At 40.8% G+C, this 20021-nt stretch overlaps 1 long non-coding RNA gene across 3 annotated transcripts; it reads right to left on the reverse strand.

Annotated features, from left to right (window-relative positions):
• Positions 1 to 9980: 9980 nt before the first annotated feature.
• On the reverse strand, positions 9981 to 19848 carry LOC141376771 (uncharacterized). 3 transcript variants are annotated; one of them, XR_012387880.1, is made up of 19 exons: positions 19753 to 19848; positions 18943 to 19064; positions 16920 to 16991; positions 16787 to 16827; positions 16595 to 16698; positions 16059 to 16315; positions 15046 to 15103; positions 14797 to 14922; positions 14185 to 14266; positions 13994 to 14083; positions 13501 to 13559; positions 13231 to 13384; positions 13044 to 13136; positions 12863 to 12962; positions 12672 to 12726; positions 12473 to 12569; positions 12213 to 12393; positions 12040 to 12120; positions 9981 to 10097 (listed from the first exon to the last, which is right to left on the reverse strand). It is a non-coding gene; the product is annotated as an uncharacterized lncRNA (long non-coding RNA). The 3 variants fall into 3 exon arrangements; XR_012387882.1 differs by lacking the exons at positions 9981 to 10097; positions 12040 to 12120; positions 12672 to 12726; ... (1 more) ...; positions 18943 to 19064; positions 19753 to 19848 and adding an exon at positions 13736 to 13917 and having other exon boundaries at positions 12213 to 12266; positions 12507 to 12569; positions 12994 to 13136; positions 16920 to 18635; XR_012387881.1 differs by lacking the exons at positions 9981 to 10097; positions 12040 to 12120; positions 12672 to 12726; ... (1 more) ...; positions 18943 to 19064; positions 19753 to 19848 and adding an exon at positions 13736 to 13917 and having other exon boundaries at positions 12213 to 12266; positions 12507 to 12569; positions 12994 to 13136; positions 13231 to 13400; positions 16920 to 18635.
• Between the last annotated feature and the right edge of the window lie 173 nt (positions 19849 to 20021).

Below are 20021 nucleotides of genomic sequence, written 5' to 3' on the forward strand. Positions count from 1 at the left end.
CACAGTCAATGCAGCAATATGGAGAGATTTTGATTATTGTTATAATATTAATATTATTGGATCTTCATTTCTACTCCCTGCATGTCATACCTTAATAAACATTCAAATTGCCTAATATTATTAGAAACATATTATACGCATTTATGAAGTGAATTTTTGTGTGTGTGAGAGAATTTAACAAACACTTGCGGTTCACCTTGCCTGGTATTATTTTAATAGGCTAACTGCATGAACAGTTATGCAAACTGAGACATATTGTAGCCTATTTCGAGTGCAGGCTATAAGTGTTTTCCTATAGTGGAAGTTGGACAAATTACTAAAATACTAATAAGTGATCAAAATTATTCCGTTCATGGCAGTGAAGATGGCCTCCAAGCATCACTAAAGAAAAGAGTTGGGGAATTTTGTCAGTTTATAAATAAAATAAATAATTAAGTAAATAAATAAATATAGGTTAATTTATAATAATCTTAAATTATCATTTTCGTTAATCGGTGTGCATGAATATTTATCACCCAGATGCAGCTGGGTAGCTAAACCTACTACAGTGCCAGTTATCTCCAAAAAATAAAATGCTTAAACATTAAAATGTGCTTTTAGAAATGACAAATAGAGCTTTTCTAAACTTTTTTGGGATAGGAGATAGAATAGTATGTACAGCATAAAAAATCATTAGCCCTGCATCTAGTCCTGTAAACCCAGAAATAGTAGATCTATATGCTATAACAGGTTTTTTTCAGAGAAAGATAACTGCAGACCAGGTTTTACGTTGCATTTTGTGAATTATTATATTTTTCCACACTATATAAGCAGTGCAACCGGTAATTTAGCTTTTGTACTAGAAAGCAAGCCCATTGTGTCACACCCCTGGTTTGATCACATCGCCTCTGTTTACGTTTTCATGTCATGCAAGCATAGATGTTTTGTTTTGTTTCTGTTCATTAAAGTCTTTCATTTGAACCTGCATTTGCGTCCTTTCAGTCCCATTCTTGACAGTATGATCTGACCAAAGAAATGACGCAGCAGTCTCAGACACGGTCAGAACCGCAGTCACCCAGCAGGGTGCACTCTTAGGCCAGCATGAGGTCAGATTAACCAACACCACCAGGGAGGTGGAATTCCTAGCCAATCAAGTGGCAGAGCTAACTGCACTTGTCCAGGACCTACAGCATGAGGCAACCCAGGGGGGCCCTCCCTGTCCTCATCACAAGCTGGAGCCCCGTTGCAACAACCCTCTACCCTATAACGGAGATTCTAATTCTTGTAGAGCCTTTTTGTCTCAGTGTGCAGTGGTTTTCACCCTACAACCGCGCACTTATGCATCTGAGGAATCTAAAGTGGCGTTTGTTTTGACCCTCCTTACCGGTAAAGCTCGAGACTGAGGAATGACAGTGTGGGAGACTAGAGCCCCCTGCTGTGCTTCGTTTGAAGATTTTCGCCAAGAGATGGTGAGATTGTTCGACCGATCAGTCCGGGGCCAGGAAGCAGCGGACCAGCTGCACGTCTACGCCAGGCAGGACAATCCGTTACTGAATATGCCATCTCCTTCAAGACTCTGGTGGGATCCTGTGACTGGAACGAGGGTGTGTGCAGGCCTATGTTCCGTGCTGGGTTACAGGATGACATTCAGGACGAGTTGGCCACACAGGATCTTCCCCAGGACCTTGATGACCTAATTAACATGGCCCTGCGGATTGAGGAACATCTCCATTGTTGTCGACAGCATCTAACAGTTTGTCCGTCATGGAGAGTGGAGGATACCTGTCCAGTCTTGGCTGCAGAAGTGTCTGGTACTGCCCCCATGGATCCAGAGCCCATGCAAGTAGGGCGTCTTCGTCTCAACCCACTGCAACGCTACGTCCAGGGACTCTGCCTTTACTGTGGAAACCTGGACATTTTGCTGTAGCCTGTTCACTTAAACGCCAAGGCTCACCAGTGAAGAGGGGGGTACTGGTAAGCACTACCCCTTTTTTACATTCCTCCTCTCGCACTGTTCTTCCTGTTTCTGTTAATTTGGGTGAGTCCTTTAATTCTTGTTCGGCCCTGATTGACTCGGGGGCTAAAGGAAATTTTATGGACTCCTACCTAGCTGCCTTGTGGGGGATTCCTGCTATCCCTCTTTCTGATCCTATCCCTGCTCATTCCCTCAATGGCTCCCTTATAACCACTGTTTCCCATTCTACCCCTCCTGTTAACCTGACTGTTTCAGGCAATCATCACGAGGTGACCACTCTGTTGCTTCTGAAGTCCCCGAGTGCCCCCATAGTGTTGGGGGACCCGTATTTAGGAAAGCATGGTCCTCACGTTGATTGGCCTGGTAATGCCATTTTATCTTGGAGCCAGTATTGTTTGTCTTCTTGTCTGGGCAGTGCCCCTTTTCCTGTTTCCGTGTTCTCTGTGTTATAGGCAGAGGCCACTGATCTGACTGGGGTTCCGATGGAGTACCAATCGGCAATTCATCAGGAACAGCACTCACCTGTCCCAAGGTATGGGTCAAACGGAATAGTGATGCACACTTTGATGAATTGAAGTTCCGTTTTGTCTCTGCTCCTGTTTTGCCCATTCCAGATCCTGAACAACAATTTATTGTTGAGGTGGATGCATCTGATGTCGGGGTAGACGCAGTTCTATCTCAGAGGTCTTGCCAGGCCCGGAAAGTACATCCGTGTGCCTTCTTTTCCCACCGCTTAACCCTTTCGGAATGAAATTATGACGCAGGTAACCGAGAATTATTGGCAGTCAGGCTGGCTCTGGGGAAGTTGCGTCACTGGCTAGAAGGGGCAGCCCAACCTTTCCTGGTCTGGATGGATAACAAGAATCTTGAATACATCCGTTCGGCCAGAAGGTTGACACCTTGACAGGCTCGCTGGGCCCTTTTCTTTGACCGCTTTAAATCCATCCGATCATTCAGACCTGGAACCAAGAATGTCAAGCCCGATGCCCTCTCCTGTCTCTTCGAGGCCCCAGGAAAGGAGAAATCGATTGATGCCATTTTACCAAAAGAAATGGTGGTGGGGTCTCTCTCCTGGGCCATTAAGAGATGGGTAGAGAAGGCCATACAGAAGATCCTAGTACCAGGGAGGGTCCCAGCGGGCCGTCTGTTTGTTCCAACCAGACTTCGCTCAGAGGTCATCCAGTGAGGGGACTTGTCCAGGCTAGCCTGTCACCCAGGAGTTTGGAGATCGCTGGCTATGATTTACCAATGATTCTGGTGGCCATCCTTGGCCAAGGACGTCTGGCAGTTTGTGGCAGCCTGTTCTGTTTGTGCCCAGAACAAGACTTTTAATGCACCTCCTGTTGTTCTGCTTCGCTCCCTACCCATCCCGTCCTGCCCATAGTCAGACGTGGCCCTTTTTTTTGTCACTAGTCTCCCAGAAACTAAAGGAAACACCGTCATTCTCACGGTGGTGAACCGTTTCTCTAAATCAGTCCATTTCATTCCCCTCCCCAAACTTCCTTCAGCCAAGGACACTGCGCAAGTGGTGATTGATCACGGATTCCAGATTTATGGTATTCCAGTTAATGTGGTTTCTGACTGGTGTCCCCAGTTTGTCTCCCGCTTCTGGAAGGAGTTCTGTCGACAAATCTGGGTTTCTACAAGTCTGTCATCAGGAGGGGGGAGTACTGTCACACCCATGGTTTGATCATGTTGCCTTTGTTTACGTTTTCATGTCATGTTTTGTTTTGGTCTGTCACCATGTGTTCACCGTAGTATTCCTCCCTCCCCCTTGTTACCTTATTTTACTATTATTATGATTTAATTGGTCTCACCTGGATTCGGTTATGCTCCTTCCCCTATTTATTTCCCTCTTGTTTGTCATCCTGTGTCAGATCGTTGTATGTTAGTCTGTCTAGCTGTTTTCCAGGTTTTCTCTCTAGTCTTGTTGTGATGTTTGGTGTTATTTCTTCCAGTCGTGTCTCGCCTGGCCGTCAATCAGTCTCTAACGCACAGTCCTTGTGTATGTTCCCTCTGGCTCATCTCCCTCTGTTCTCAGGCAGTCATCCCCTCCGCACTGAGTTCTCTGGCTTCACCTGCCGTCCGGCTTCCCTTCTCCCTCGCTCTCTCTTCTCGGTCACATCTGAAACAGGCAGGCCATAGTGCGCCCTCTACCGGGGGAGTTTGTAAGGACAGTCTTTCTCAGTATACTTTTGCTGTCTAATCCCTGGCCGTCTTTTGTTGTTCTTTCGCTTTTGTGCAGTATGCTCCTGGCCAAGAGACTTTGTTTTTTCCCTCGTAAATTTTATTTTTCTCTTAATAACACATCCGGTGACGGAGGAGGCCCTAAAGACTTTTTGTTTGTTCATTTTTGGAATTTTTTATTATTATTCTTTGGCTGGTATTTGTGGCCTAGACTACTGTTTTGCTGTTCATTAAAGTCTTTAATTTGAACCTGCATTTGTGTCCTTCCAGTCCCATTCTTGAAACATCGGGCATAATGGACAGATTTTAAGCCTATTGTTATTATTATTATTAGACATTTGTTTGGACTTATTTCGTATTGGTCCCCATTTATTTAACTTTATAACCACCACGAACAGCTACACAAACAGGAACCTGTCTGAAGTGAATGAGAGTGTTTTGTCAACAGTGGCAGTTGGTCGAGTATTGTTATAATATTAAAGGTAATTATTGATAAAGAGAGTAATGTGTATTGCTGTGCTACAGGTTTCATATCTTGTAGTGTGCGCACAGTTAAGATTTGAGGTAAGACTTTAAAAATCCAGTAGTCTGAGCCCGGCTCAAGCTCAACACCATCCCTTTCCTCTTGGACATCTGTCATCAATAGGTGATACCTGACCATCAGAGTGTTATCATTGCTGAAATCTGTGATTTCCTAGTTTCTCAACTCCTGTCAGGGTTTTTGGTTCATTTTTCATGTAATGTTTTTTATTCACCACTAGATGTCGCCATTTCAACTTTGGGTTACCTGTAATCACCGAGATCAGTTTCACATATGCCTTGTTTAGTTGTTTGTATAAAAGTAACCCTTCTTTCCTCTGTTCTTTGCTCGGTTATTGTTGACCCATGCCTGTCACCTACTGTGAGTCTTTCTATCTCGTTATTTGAGTTTGTTCTCTTGTATCTAATATTCCTTGGAGGTTTTTTGGATTTTTTCTGTTCTGTTCATTTCCTTTTTGAAACCTGAAGTTTCCTGTTTTTGTTAACTTGTATTTTTTGAAACCTGAAGTTTCCTTTTTTTGTTAACTGTTTTTTCATCTTCCATTGAAGATTGTTGTTTTGTTGTTAATAAAACTCCTCAAGGAATCTGATCTCATTGCTGGATTCTTCAACTACCAGTGGCTCAGTGGTAAGGAGTCCAAACTCACATGCCAGGGACCCGGGTTAGATCCCCGAGCCTGACAGAATAACCGAGCCAAACATGAACCCAGAGACTCCAGGATCTCAGGACCTTCTTGCCACTGTGGCTCAGCACGAGTCCACATTTCAACGCCATGAGAATGCCTTTGCACAACAAGAAACTTTAAGGGTTCAACACTCTCAGTTACTTTCAGATCTTATGACTTCGTCAAATCTTTGACAAGGTCCATGTCGATTCAACCCCAGCTCCTACTGCTGCTTTGATACCCCTGCCAGAGTCCCGAGTAATTTCCCCTATGATGGAACCTCGCCCACCACCACCACAACGTTTCTCAGGTGACCCCAGTGCTTGTGATGGCTTTCTAACACAGTGTTCTCTAACCTTTGAACTGCAGCCTTCATCTTTCCCCTCAGACCGTGCCCGCATTGCATGTGTCATCACCCTGTTATCTGGTAAGGCCCTCTCCTGGGCCACTGCGATCTGGAAGGCGAAGGCACCCTTCTGTTCAAGTTACAAGGCTTTTGAACAAGAATTCAAACGGGTGTTTGATCACCCCATCAGTGGTCGGCAAGCCTCAAAAAGACTCCTAACGCTACGACAAGATACTGGCAGTGTGGCAGAATATACCATAAAATTTAGAACAATGGCAGCAGGAAGTGGTTGGAACAATAAAGCCCTCATGGTCTGTTTTCAAAATGGGTTATCTGAGACAATCCAGGATGAACTGGCTACCCGGGAACCATCTCTGGATCTCGAGAACCTCATGGAGCAAGCCATCCATTTGGAAAATCAACTGAGGGAGAGATATTTTAACCACCCCAAGCCCTCCTTCGGAGTGCCCACTCCAGCACCTACCCCCATATCACAGGTATCTCAATTCAGTGCAGAACCTATGCAATTAGGCAGAACTCGGCTTTCCCCTACGGAGAGAAACCGCAGCATGAGGAAGCAGCTTTGTCTATACTGCGGTTTATCTGGCCATTTTCGTTCCACCTGCCCTCAGCTTTCGGGAAACGCCCAGTCCCGTACAGGCCAGGTAGCAAAAATCCTCAATATCCCCAGTGAACCTCTTCCTGACCCACTAACAGTTACTGCACTAGATGGTCGACCACTAGCTCCGGGAGAAGTGACACACCTTACGTCCCAACTCTGTCTCTCCATCTATCAACATCAAGAGAGGATGTTTTCACCTTATCCATTCACCAGATCTTCCAGTTATTTTTGGTCACCCCTGGCTCCTTCAGCATAACCCATATATTGATTGGCCCACTAGCACAGTTTTTGGTTGGAGTCCCACACGCCAAACCACCTGTCTGAGTCAAAAATCCCTTAAACCTTTTTTCGAGTCTCAAGAACCCCTAGATCTGTCCCGAGTCCCAGCCCAGTATCACCATCTTAAAGCAGTTTTCAGAAAGAGGAGAGCTACCGTCCTACCGCCGCACCAACCTTACGACTGTGCCATTGAGCTTCTGCAAGGTTCCTGTCCCCCTAGAGGTGGAATTTTTTCCTTGTCTCTTCCTGAGCAGACTGCCATGGATCTCTACATTGAGGAATCCCTTGCAGCTGGAATCATTCGACCATCCACCTCCCCTGCGGGCGCTGGGGACTGACCAACGCTCCTGCAGTTTTTCAAGCCCTGATTAATGATGTGCTTCGTGACATGCTAAATAAGTTTGTGTTTGTCTACTTGGATGACATTCTTATTTTCTCAAACTCCTTCCAAGAGCATGTGCAGCATGTACACAAGGTTCTTCGTCATCTGCTAGATAACCATCTATACATCAAACCAGAAAAGTGTCAGTTTCATGTTTCCCCGGTGAAATTCCTGGGTTTTGTTATTGAACCAGGACAAATCCAGATGGACCCTCAAAAGATCCAGGCAGTGGTGGATTGGCTCTCGCCTTCCTCGGTCAAGGAGGTACAGTGGTTTTTGGGGTTTGCAAATTTTTATCGAAAATTAAATTTTAAATTCAGCACTGTGGCAGTCCCTTTATTTGCCCTCACCAAGGGGAACATGAGTGGGTTTCGGTGGGGACCCGAAGCTGAAGAGGCATTCAAGATTCTCAAGAAGCTATTCACTTCAGCACCTATCCTTCTCATCCCCGATGCTGATAAACCCTTCACGGTGGAGGTTGACGCCTCTGAGGTGGGCGTTGGAGCCGTGCTGTTGCAAAGGGGTGAAGCTAAAAGGCTTCATCCATGTGCTTTTCTCTCTCACCGTCTCACCCCTACTGAGAGAAATTACCATGTGGGAGATAGGGAGCTGTTGGCTGTGAAACTGGCTCTCGAGGAATGGAGACACTGGCTCGAGGGGGCGAAACACCCATTCCAATTTCTAACTGACCACAAGAATTTAGAATATATCCAACAGGCCAAACGACTTAATCCCCGCCAAGCACGTTGATCTCTATTCTTTAACCGATTCCACTTCACACTTACCTATTGTCCAGGATCTAAGAATCTGAATGCACTGTCCCGAGTTTATGTGATGTCCCCGCAAGAGGACTGCATCAGACCGATTGTCCCCAGCTCTAAGATATTAGCCCCCATCAGATGGGAGCTGGAGGGTCTGATAAGGAAGGCCCAAACTAAGGACCCAGAGCCAGGCGGTGGTCCTCCCAACTGTTTGTATGTTCCTAGAGTGGTTCGATTGAAAGTCCTCATGTGGGGACACTCGTCACAGCTTACTTGCCATCCGGGCTCTGCCCGCACCCTTGAATTCCTGCAAAGACGATTTCGGTGGCCAACCATCAAGGAAAATGTGATAGCATTTGTTAAGGCCTGCCCCACTTGCAACCAAAACAAAAGTTCCCATCAGCCACCTCAGGGATTTCTGCACCCACTCTCCATACCTCACAGACCATGGTCTCACATATCTATGGATTTTATCACTGGACTTCCCCCATCCCAAGGGAACACCACCATTTTAGTCATAGTGGACCGATTCTCAAAGGCCGCCCGCTTCTTTCCCCTGTCTAAACTTTCCACGGCCAAAGAGACGGCCGAACTAGTCATGAACCATGTGTTCAGATTCTTTGGCATTCCCCAGGACATAGTCTCAGATCAGGGACCTCAGTTTTCCTCCCGATTCTGGCACGCGTTCTGTCAATCCCTAGGGACCACTACAAGCTTATCCTCTGGTTTCCACCCAGAATCAAATGGGCAAACGGAAAGACTCAACCAAGACCTCGAAACCACGCTTAGATGCATGACAGCAAACAATCCCACCACTTGGTCTCAGTTCATTATGTGGGCTGAATATGCGCATAACACCCTGTGTTCATAAGCTACAGGCATGTCCCCTTTTGAGTGCCAGTTTGGCTATTCCCCCCCACTATTTCCTGAACAGGAGGTGGAAGTAGCAGTCCCCTCGGCCCTCCAGTTTGTTAGACGCTATCGCCGGACTTGGAAGAAGGCACGTCTCAAACTTCTCTAGGTATCCCAACAATACCAACACCAGGCTAACCGCAGGCGCAGACCAGCTCCCAATCTGCGTCCGGGCCAAAGAGTCTGGCTTTCCACCAGGAACATTCCCCTACGGGTTGACTCCAGGAAACTATCCCAGAAGTTCATGGGTCCATTCAAGATCACAAGGAAAGTAGACCCAGTCACCTACAAATTATACTTGCAAAAAGATAAACCCTATCTTCCATGTGTCTTTGCTAAAAACCAGTTTTGTCTTCTCCTTTCTTTGTGGCAGGTAAACTCCCCCTCCTCGTCTAGTTGGAGGCCAAGCAGTCTATACAGTCCGCCGGATACTGGACGTCCGTAAAGTATGCAAAACTCGACAGTATCTTGTGGACTGGGAAGGCTACGGCCCTGAGGAGCATTCCTGGGTCCTTGCCAAGGACATTTTAGATCCGAGACTCAATCGAGACTTTCACGCTCTTAAGATGAAATCACTCGGCAAGAACGTCAGGTGCCGTTCCTAGAGGGTGGGGGTCCTGTCAGGGTTTTTGGTTAATTTTTCATGTAATGTTTTTTATTCACCACTAGATCCATTTCAACTTTTTCTTTTTTGGGTTACCTGTAATCACCGAGATCAGTTTCACATGTGCCTTGTTTAGTTGTTTGTATAGTTGTTTGTATTCTTTCCTCTGTTCTTTGCTCGGTTATTGTTGACCCATGCCTGTCACCTAAAGTGAGTCTTTCTTTCTTGTTATTTGAGCTTGTTCTCTTGTATCGAATATTCCTTGGAGTTTTTTGGGATTTTTTCTGTTCAGAAGTTTTTGCCTGTCTAAGTTGATGTCCTTTTTGAAACCTGAAGTTTCCTGTTTTTGTTAACTTGTATTTTTTGAAACCTGAAGTTTCCTGTTTTTGTTAACTGTTTTTTCATCTTCCATTGAAGATTGTTTTTTTTGTTGTTAATAAAACTCCTCAGGGAATCTGATAGAGTCTCATTGCTGGGTTCTTCAACTACCAGTGGCTCAGTGGTAAGGAGTCCACACTCACATGCCAGGGACCCAGGTTCGATCCCCGAGCCTGACAACTCCAGTCTATAAAAGATAAAGACAACATCTATAGAGCTCTATCTGCTTGTTTAATACTATCTATCTATCTATCTATCTATCTATCTATCTATCTATCTATCTATCTATCTATCTATCTATCGGAAATACCCATCTTATCACTCTGTAAAAACTAAAATATATGTATTTTAAAATGCTTTATGAAGTTAATTTGATTCAGCTTAAAGATTTAAGGCTGTACCTAAATTTTTATGATGCACTTGTCTTTACTAAGGTGTGTTCCCATGTTCCTCTGCTCTGTGTCAATCTGCCAAAGAGAAAGATATCAGGTTTTTTACGAATTTAAATACATTTCTTTGGAAACAAACTCCATTGTTCAGTCTATTCAAGCAGTTCTACCTGTTTGCTGAACTCCAGGAATTCTAGTATATCTCCCAATGTTCCCCTTGTGAGTCTCAAGGATGTTACTAGACATAAAGCTCAACTGGGGCACGGCCCCCCTCAACCACACCGCAAACTATTAAACCACATATAAATAGCGACACCGAATATTATAAATTAAAATTATAATTGTGACTTTTATTAACAGACTTGTATTCTGAAAACTTAAGAGTGCATTTCCTGATGCTTCCAGTAGGAGGCGTTATAGTTATAGTTTTACTTTTCTGCTGCTTTCATTATTGAGTCAGAGACCGACGGCTGTGCAGCTAAAGTTTATTCTTGTTACTCCTAGAGTTCGTTTGGTGTTTTAAGTTTTCCAAGTGTAAGTGCATGACCATAAAGTAAGTTTTCTCTTTAGGTCTGTATGTTTTTAGCCTTGTTAAAGTGTATTAGTATACATTTACATCTGTATGGGCATGCCCAGACATGCAATGCTTAATGTCCGATCAGTGATAATTAAGCTATATAGAGACAGCTAAATGCCTCATTAGCCACTATAAATGTATAAATGTTTAAATCTTTTATACTGCAGTATTAATCAACATTATTGCATTTGTGGTGATGTTTGGCAAATTATTTGATTATTACACACTTGGATTCAGTATTTTACATATTGCTGCTAATGTATCATCTTTATTTGTAGGATTTATATTATTTAGGGCTTCACTTGTTATTTAGGATAACCCTGCATGCTTTATTATACATAATTAAGCAAAGACAGATTATTTTGTGTACATGTACCCATTCAACTGTACTAATATATCCTCATGTTATTTGTTATGTTATTTCTAGACTAATTATCAATACACTTTGGAAAGAAGTTCAAGTCTCCTCATTTGTTGTGTCCTAACCGACACCCAGGATTGTTTGCTGAACACAATTAGAACTAGAGCCTAGCAGTTTCCTTTCCGCTCCAACAATAATTATATTACAAATAAATAAAAGTATTATTATTATTATAAAAGTATTATTATTAACAAATATCACTCTTTCATTCTAGAGAACACAAATCAAACATGTACAGAATTGGTTATTGTTATTGAGTCTAACTTCCCTGACTCATCATCTCTCCTTTGTGCTTCATATAGAAAATCATCTTAGAGGAGCCATGCTTAATAAAATTATCATTATCATCATCATCTTACTTAAACATCAGTTTTGCCGATTTGCAAAACTCACTGAGTGCCGACATTACTGCATTAAAGGCTGTTACGCAGGTTTCACAATGTGTGAGTTGCGCATATTATTTTTAGCATGTGTGTTAAACAGCGAGGATTCATATCAGGAGCAGAAGCAGTGGTGCCTAAGGCTCACAAGAATGTTTTTCTTCTTACATGCATCAGTTTGTTTTCGTTTAAACTACGTTACTTTATTTACTCCATTGCTCCATTTACGAGCGCACGTGCCCCGATAAATGGGGTTTAGCGACAACTGAGGAGTCTCCCTTTTCTGCTTGTTGTGTGTTCATTAACTACAATTTAAATAACTGCCACAAACATGACATCTATCTAACAATCTATGCCCGCCTCCACCCCCTTCCTCTTGGAAGGACATCTATTTAACATCTGACCAACCATCCATCCATTCATTATTCTATCCATCCATCTATCAATCCAAAAAATTCTTAACCAGAACATCAGTTTGCGGTCATTACTGGGGTGGGATTCCCATTTCTCCACATGCCCCAGTCTAATCTGCAAATGACAAAAACAATACTAACAAAGCTCTACTGGCTGGTTGATCTCCAGCAATAAACCAAATGTTCTCAAGTGGTCTTCAGATGAATTCAAATAATAATCTATGCCCACCACCACCCCCTTCCTCTTCGAAGGACATCCTTCCATGCACCCATCCGTGTTTCCCTTTTTCTCCACATGCTCCGTGCCAATCTGTTTAAGAGAAAGATATAAAGTATTTAATTATTCTTAATACATTTCTTTGAAAACTAACTCTATTGTTCAGTCTGTTCAAGCTGTTCTACCTGCTTCCTGAGCTCCAGGTCCCCAAGTATATCTCCCTTGTGAATCTTCTTCTTCTACTCACCTCCAACCTGTAAAAGACAAAGACAGCTCCAACAAAACCCTACCTGCTGTTCTCCACCGACGCTCTTGTGAGTCTTCCTCTTCTGCTTGCTCTCTCTCCATTACCTGAAAAAGAAAAACCTGACACAGACAAGGCCTAATTAACCATCTGTACCAACCACCACTCCTGTATTTCTGGGAAGAACGTTTTTCCATGCACCTGTCAATCTGATTTTTTTCTTTTAATTCCTGACCATCAATTTCCAGTCATTGCTAAGGTATGTGATTCCCTTTTTCTCCATGTTGTCCATTCCAGTCTGCAAAATAAAATAAAAAGTTATTTAGTCTTTAATTAATCTTAATACATTTCTTTGTAAACTAACTCCATTGTTCAGTTGGTTTAAGCCATTCTACTGTACCTGCTTCCTGAGCTCCAGGTTTTCAAGTGTATGTCAGTTACGTAAGTGCTTCATCCTGGAATTTAAAATGCACTTAAATCTTTTTAGAATAAAAAGAATATTTCAGTGTGAACACTACTTACACTATCTATACTACAAAACTGCATAAAACAGTGTATAAGTATGCATTTTTGCAACTGACAGAGCCCTACCTGCTGTTCACCAGCATTTTTTTAGATAAATGTCCTCCGACGCTCTTGTGAGTCTCCCTCTTCTGCCTGCTCTTTTTCCATTACCTGAAAAAAGTAAAACCTGACACAGACAAGGCCTATTTACAACCTACTGTAAACCTACCACCACTCCTTCATCTTGGAAGAAGGTCCATCGACTCACCTGTTCATCTGATTTTTTAAAAATATACTCATGACCATCCAGTCATTGCTGAGGTGTTTGATTCCTTTTTTCCACCATGTTGTCTATTTCAATCTGCAAAATTAAAAAAAAAGTTAAGTCTTTAATTAATCTTAAAACATTTCTTTGGAAACAAACTCCATTGTTCAGTCAGTTTGAGCCATTCTACCTGCTTCCTGAGCTCCAGGTCTTCAATTATATCTTGGTTTAATAAGTGCTTCATCCAGAAATTTAAAGTTCACTTAATTAGATAAATGTCCACCGATGCCATTGTGAGTCTCCCTCTTTTGCCTGCTCTCTCTCCATTACCTAAAAAACAATACCTAAAACAGAGAAGGCCTAATTACTACCTATACCAACCACCACTCCACTCCTTCATCTTGGAAGGACATCTATTGATTCATCCGTCCATCCGACTTTTTTAAAATAAATTTCTGACCATCCAGTCATTGCTGAGGTGTGTAATTCCTGTTTTTTCTCCATGTGGTTCCTTCCTATCTGCAAAATATAATAGAAAGATGTCAATCCTCATTAATCTTAGCACATTTTTTTGGAAACTAACTCCATTGTCCAGTTGGTTCAAGCCATTCTACCTGCATCCTCAGCTCCAGGTCTTAAAATATATCTCCACTATGTACACTATGAACTTACACACCATGTACTTATGCACTTACACACTCAAGAGCATAATGTACGAATGTAGTATCATCCGAAATAGAACACAAGCGGTTATTTAGACAGCACTGACAGAGCCCTTTCTGCAGTTTTACAGTATTTTTTTAGATAAATGTCCACTAATGCTCTTGTGAGTCTTCGTCTTCTGCCGTCTCTCTCTCCATTATCTGAAAAAAAAGACCTGGCACAAACAAGGTCTAATTACTACCTATACCAACCACCACTCTTTTATCTTGGAAGAATGTCCATCGATTCACCTGTCCATCTGATTTTTGTAAAAATAAACTCCTGACCATCCAGTCATTGCTGAGGTGTGTTATTCCTTTTTTTCTCCATGTGGTTCCTTCCTATGTGCAAAATACAATAAAAACATGTCAAGTCTTTAATTAATCTAAACACATTTCTTTGGAAACTAACTCCATTGTCCAGTCAGTTCAAGCCATTCTACCTGCTTCCTGAGCTCCAGCCCTTCAAGTATATCTCCTTTTCCTTGTGAGTCTCCTTCTTCTGCTCCACTCCAAAAGCTGGGTCTAAAATGGCACACTATACACTATGAACTTATACACTATGTATTTATGCACTTACAAACTCAACAGCATAGTATATGTATGTAGTATCATCCCCAATAGAACACTAATTATTATTTACTAACTGCAAATTCAAACCATTTCCTAGATGTTTGACGATTGCTAAATTAGTAAAATATATGACCAAACTATCAAATAATACCTGCCATGAGTATAACCACATTCACTATCAAGAAGCAGCCATAAACTCTCTCTAGGAGAATTTTGCTTTCATAATCCAAAATGAAGTAATCAAACATAAAAGCATGATGGCTCCGCCCCTTCCACTTCGGGTTAAAAACTGCAGCTGTTGAGTGTTTGCAGTGTCCAAACTTCTTTTTAACGGTTAAATGAGTGCATCGTTCGGGAGTTTAAAGTGCAGTTAATCTTTTTTGGAACAAAACGAATATTTTAGTGTGAACGCACTACTAAAACTATTTAAGCTACAAAATGGCACAGAACAACAGTGTATTAGTATGTGATGTGGGACGTACCTATAGACAGCACTGACAGAGCCCTATCTGCTGTTCTTCTGCATTTTTTTAGATAAATGTCCACTGATGCTCTTGTGAGTCTCCCTCTTCAGCCTGCTCTCTCTCCATTACCTGAAAAAGAAAAACCTGACACAAACAGAGCCTCTTACTACCTACTGTATACCTACCACCACTCTTTCATCTTGGAAGGACTTCCATCAATTCGCCCGTCCATCTGATTTTTGTAAAAAAAAAAAAAAAAATCCTAACCATCCAGTCATTGTTGAGGTGTGTGATTCCTTTTTTTCTTCATGTGGTCCCTTTCGATCTGCAAAATAGAAAGATATCAAGTCATTAATTAAACATAATACCATTCTTTGGAAGTTTCATCTTCCATCGCCTCTAGTCTGGTTCTGTCATAACACTAACAAAAAAAAAAACCTGTAAACATAACATAACAATAAAAAGCTACAAATGTTGAACAGGCCAACAACATAAACCACAAATAAATAATACCAAAGCCAGACAATCTATTCAACAACAGACTACAGTAATATGCAATCTGTTAAAGCTGACAGCATACAAATACATAACAGATCAATTTATATGATAATAATACAAATAACAATCTGCAAAAGCTAAATTAGATAGCAACATACAAACGAAGCATACAAACAAACAAAAATATAGTATCTATATCTGTCTATCTAAAAAAAATACCCGACCATCACTTCCTGTCACAGTAAAGCTGCGGTCACACTAGAGTTTGTGTGTGCGAAATTCTGTCGTACAGCTCTGCGAAAAGGGGCAGGATTAAACAAGATTATTAGACATTAAAAAAGTGAGTGATTGCTCCATGTTTTAGATTTTTGTCCAGAAAAGTCATGTTTTAATCTTCAATCGGTCTCACGCAGTCAAGTGATGCGATTTCGCAGGTCAGAGTTCACCAAGCTTGAACTTTGCATCGCAGCAACCTGCGAAACTTGACGCATGACCCTGCGTTTCCAGTCTGACACATTCGCTTGCGTATGAATGGAAGTCTATGGGAGGAAAAGCCCAGTGTGACGACAGCTTAAGACCAGTTTCTCCACCCACTGAAGCACCACGAGCACCCTCACCAGAGTCTAATTAGACACACACCTGACAATCATCAACATCATCATCATCATAGTACTATAAAGACTCCATTCACATTCATTCAATGTTCGGCCTCTTCGCTAGTAAAGAAAGGACTGAGCTCCCTATATACCATTAGTGGTGCTTTTAGATATCAGTTAACTTACATATTCTGTGTCTTTCATGTCTCTCCTAGTGTGTTGTCTTCTTGTTTCTCATCTGGTTTTCATTCTGTTTGTCATCTGTGGTATCTCCGCGGTGACTGAAGCTCTGCACAAGACTTTTGGCCAGCGGAGAAATTAAAATGGTCATGCCCAACTGAGTCTGGTTCTCTCTAGGTTTTTTTTCCTTCACTCCCATCAGGTGAAGTTTTTTTTCCCTCTCCGCTGTCGCCACTGGCTCGCATGGTTCAGGATTGGTTGAGCTACGCATCGATGAATTTGCTCTTCAGTGTTTAAACTCTCAGTAATGATTAAATCACACTGAACTGAGCTAAACTGAACTGTACTGAACTTAAACACTAAAAACTGAACTACACTGTTCCAGTTACTATGACCATTTATGTGAAGCTGCTTTGACACAATCAACATTTTAAAAGCGCTATACAAATAAAGCTGAATTGAATTGGTATCTGTCTCCAAACCTGCACAGTCAATTATCCAGTTTATGTTCATGGACTTATCATTTGCATCAATATACTCACCTGCTTATACTCCCCTGCCATCCTGTAAATGATCATCATTTACATTACTGACCAGAATCCTGTCCCTTCTGTGACACTTGCACTCGAAAAATAAAATTGTATAACTGAAAAAAATGTTTTATAAAATTTATTTGATTCAACTTCTAAAAATTTGAGGCAGCACCTAATGTATAACAATGCACTTGTCATTACTGAGGTGTGATTCCCTGTTTCTCCACATGCTCCATGCCAATCTATCAAAAAGAAAAATATCAAGTCTTTAATAAATCGCAATACATTTCTTTGGAAACTAACTGCATTGTTCAGTTGGTTCAAGCCATTCTACCTGCTTCCTGAGCTTCAGGTCTTCAAGTTTATCTCCATCGTTCCCCTTTTAAGTCTCCTGCTCCACTCCAATCTGCAAAAAAAAATAAATAAATAAAGACAGCCCCAACAAAACCCTACCTTCTGTTCTCCAGGATTTTTTACCTAATTGTCCACAGATTCTCTCGTGAGTCTACCTCTTCTGCCTGCTCTCCTGACACAGACAAGGCCTATCTAACTATCTATATCAGTGGTTCTTAAAGTGTGGTACACAGGCTTCCCTTCAGTGGTACGTGGAGGAATCACTGAATAATAGTTACAAATATATGAATACTCTTTTACCCTTTGACTCGTACGATAACACCGATGTGATCAGCATTGGCTGTTCCCTGTACTGTATAGACTTAGGCTAATTTGAAATGTTTTAAGCTTGGAGAAACACAAAAATTAAAGTTAGTCTCTGTGTGCACAGGCGGAGGACCCGTGAACCCTACCCGAGTTGGTCTGAAAATGATTGTCGGGTGCAGTTTATGCAAACTCCACGGTTTACTTAAGATATAATCTTAATTCCACCAAATCAATTCACATCAATTGATAAATCTTGTATGAATAGGTCAAACAGTGTATTTATAACCACTCGCTGACTTTCCAACATGCATACTGCAAATGACGCGCTGTACACAGATCTAATTTGTAATTTAAATATGTAATATGAATCATATATTTGAAATACAAGTTACTGTTTATATTTCAAGGAGGAGACCGGGAATAGTTCACTGGAACTTCCAATCTTTACAACCAGGAACTAGTAACAAATCAGTTAATTCACTTCCCACAAGCTCACATTAGTCGTCATACCACATATGAAAAAGTAGAGTCCTGTGACAGACACAGCAGATATTAGATGGGAAAAAACACATTTGAGCTAAGAAAGTCATATTTTTTGTTTAAATGATTTTTAAGAAAGCAATGCCTGATTTGTAGTTAACCCCATGTAATTTGTGTCTGTGTGTGGATATATTTAATCCACATTGTTGGTGATAATGTTTAAGCTGTTAGCTGTAAGGAGAACAGATTCATGGCTACAAGATGCTGGGTCAGTTGTAACAACAAAACTTTTGCACCAATAGTAACATCAGTGTAATGTCACCACCAACCCCAAGAAGATTTTAAACTGTATTTGTATGATTTAATTTCAGTATTCTTGTAATTATTGAAATAAAAAGAAGTCAAAGTAGTTTGAGTTTGACCTGAGTTCAATTTGGGATCATGAAGCACAATTGTTGAAACTGATGCACATTTACACATTTTATTCAGCTTTGTAAACACAAATTATACTGAAAGATCAATGTTAAATAAAAAGTTCATTTTTTTTGTTCATAATTCTTATTTTATAATGTTTCTCACCCCGGTGGAAATCAGAATTTCCATCCCACAATGGGGTGTGTTACAACTAACCCAGAGTGAATTGTAACATTTCACTCCTGTTTGTGCTGCAAAAATACTGTGTATGCCATTTAATATCAGACACTCATAACTCAAGATCGCAAAGATCTATAGCGAAATATAATAAAAGTACAACTATCCACGGTCTCCCCCCTACAAATATGTCATATGTACATGCAGCATATTTAAAAATGTATCAAAAATAATTTATCAAAATGTATGAAAAATGTATGAAGTCCAAGCTACATTTCCAGATTTTGATTAATATAGGCTACTGTTTTCTAATACTTCATCTTTAAGTACAGCATTTTATTTATTTATTTTTTACTTTTTATGAACAGTACCGATTAACTTTTAAACACATTTTTATTTAAAGGTAAGCACAGTACAGTGTTAATGTTTAAACTATTTATAATGTTTAAAGTGCCTGACATTATTTTATGAATAAATCTGGCTTGTTTTTGAACTGTGCAGAGCTGTAGCTGAATAACTAGGCCTGCTACACTACTATATTTTCATGTTAGTCATTAGGTGGGACTTGGAGAGACAAATTCTTTGAAAAAGAAAGGTAAAAAAGTTAGAGAACCACTGATCTATACCAAACACCACCCTTTCATCTTGGCAGGACGTCCAGGACGTTGCACCCATCCATCTGAAATTCCTGACCATCAATTTCCAGTTATTGTTATTACTTTTTTTTCTCCCTGTGGTAAATTCCGATCTGTAAAATTTGATAGAAAGATGTCAAGTCATTAATTAAATTTAATACCATTTTTTGGAAGTTTCATCTACCATTGTCTTTAGTCTGGTTCTACAAACACTAACAAGTAATTTTCTCAGCTATAAATACTCTACAATATAACAATCTGTAAACTTAGAATAGATAAACATGTTACAATAATTAGTAAAACTGTATATAGCACAGGCCGCAACATAAACTACAAATAAATATTATAACAGTAATATGGAATGTATGTTAAAGCTGACACCAAACAAATAATATAACAGACCAACTTATCTGATGATATAACAAATAACAATCTGTACATGTTTAACAATATAGCAACATTCAAATGAAGCGTACAAACAAAAATATTGTATCTATCAGTCTACCAACCTGACAACATAACAAATGGCATTCTACGATTATAAACAGGTTACTAAAGAAGATATATAAAATCCTGAAATTGACAAGTCAACAATATAGCAATCTCCCAATTTCTAATTCAAACCAACATGCAGTACAATCTACAGTCTGATCGAAAACAAGACGTAAAAAACACTAATATAATAAACTGAAACAACATGACAGAAATACTTAAATCTTTAGTGGCCTTCATCCAAAAGCATGTCGAAACAACCAAATATAACAACCTTAAGCTTATACTTTTAGAAAGACTTTTACATACCGCTAATGTCAGCAATGGTCAAACACATAATGCTGTTCACACTAGCTTCTCAACGTCATCGAACGTTTTTCGAACACATTCTTTTTTACGCCTAATGGTAACCACAGCAACGGTTGCCGCCATCTTAGTCCGGTCATCATTGCGCTTTAAACAGACGCAACTGAATGAAGGAGCTGCTGTTTTCTCGGTTTTAAAATACAATAACGCTTTTATTTTATTAACTGGTTCGAATTTTAGGGTGAGAAAAACTCTAGTTACCTAGAAGTAAG

This window comes from Danio rerio, chromosome 12 (genome assembly GCF_049306965.1).
Source record: "Danio rerio strain Tuebingen ecotype United States chromosome 12, GRCz12tu, whole genome shotgun sequence".
Classification (NCBI taxonomy): Eukaryota; Metazoa; Chordata; class Actinopteri; order Cypriniformes; family Danionidae; genus Danio; species Danio rerio.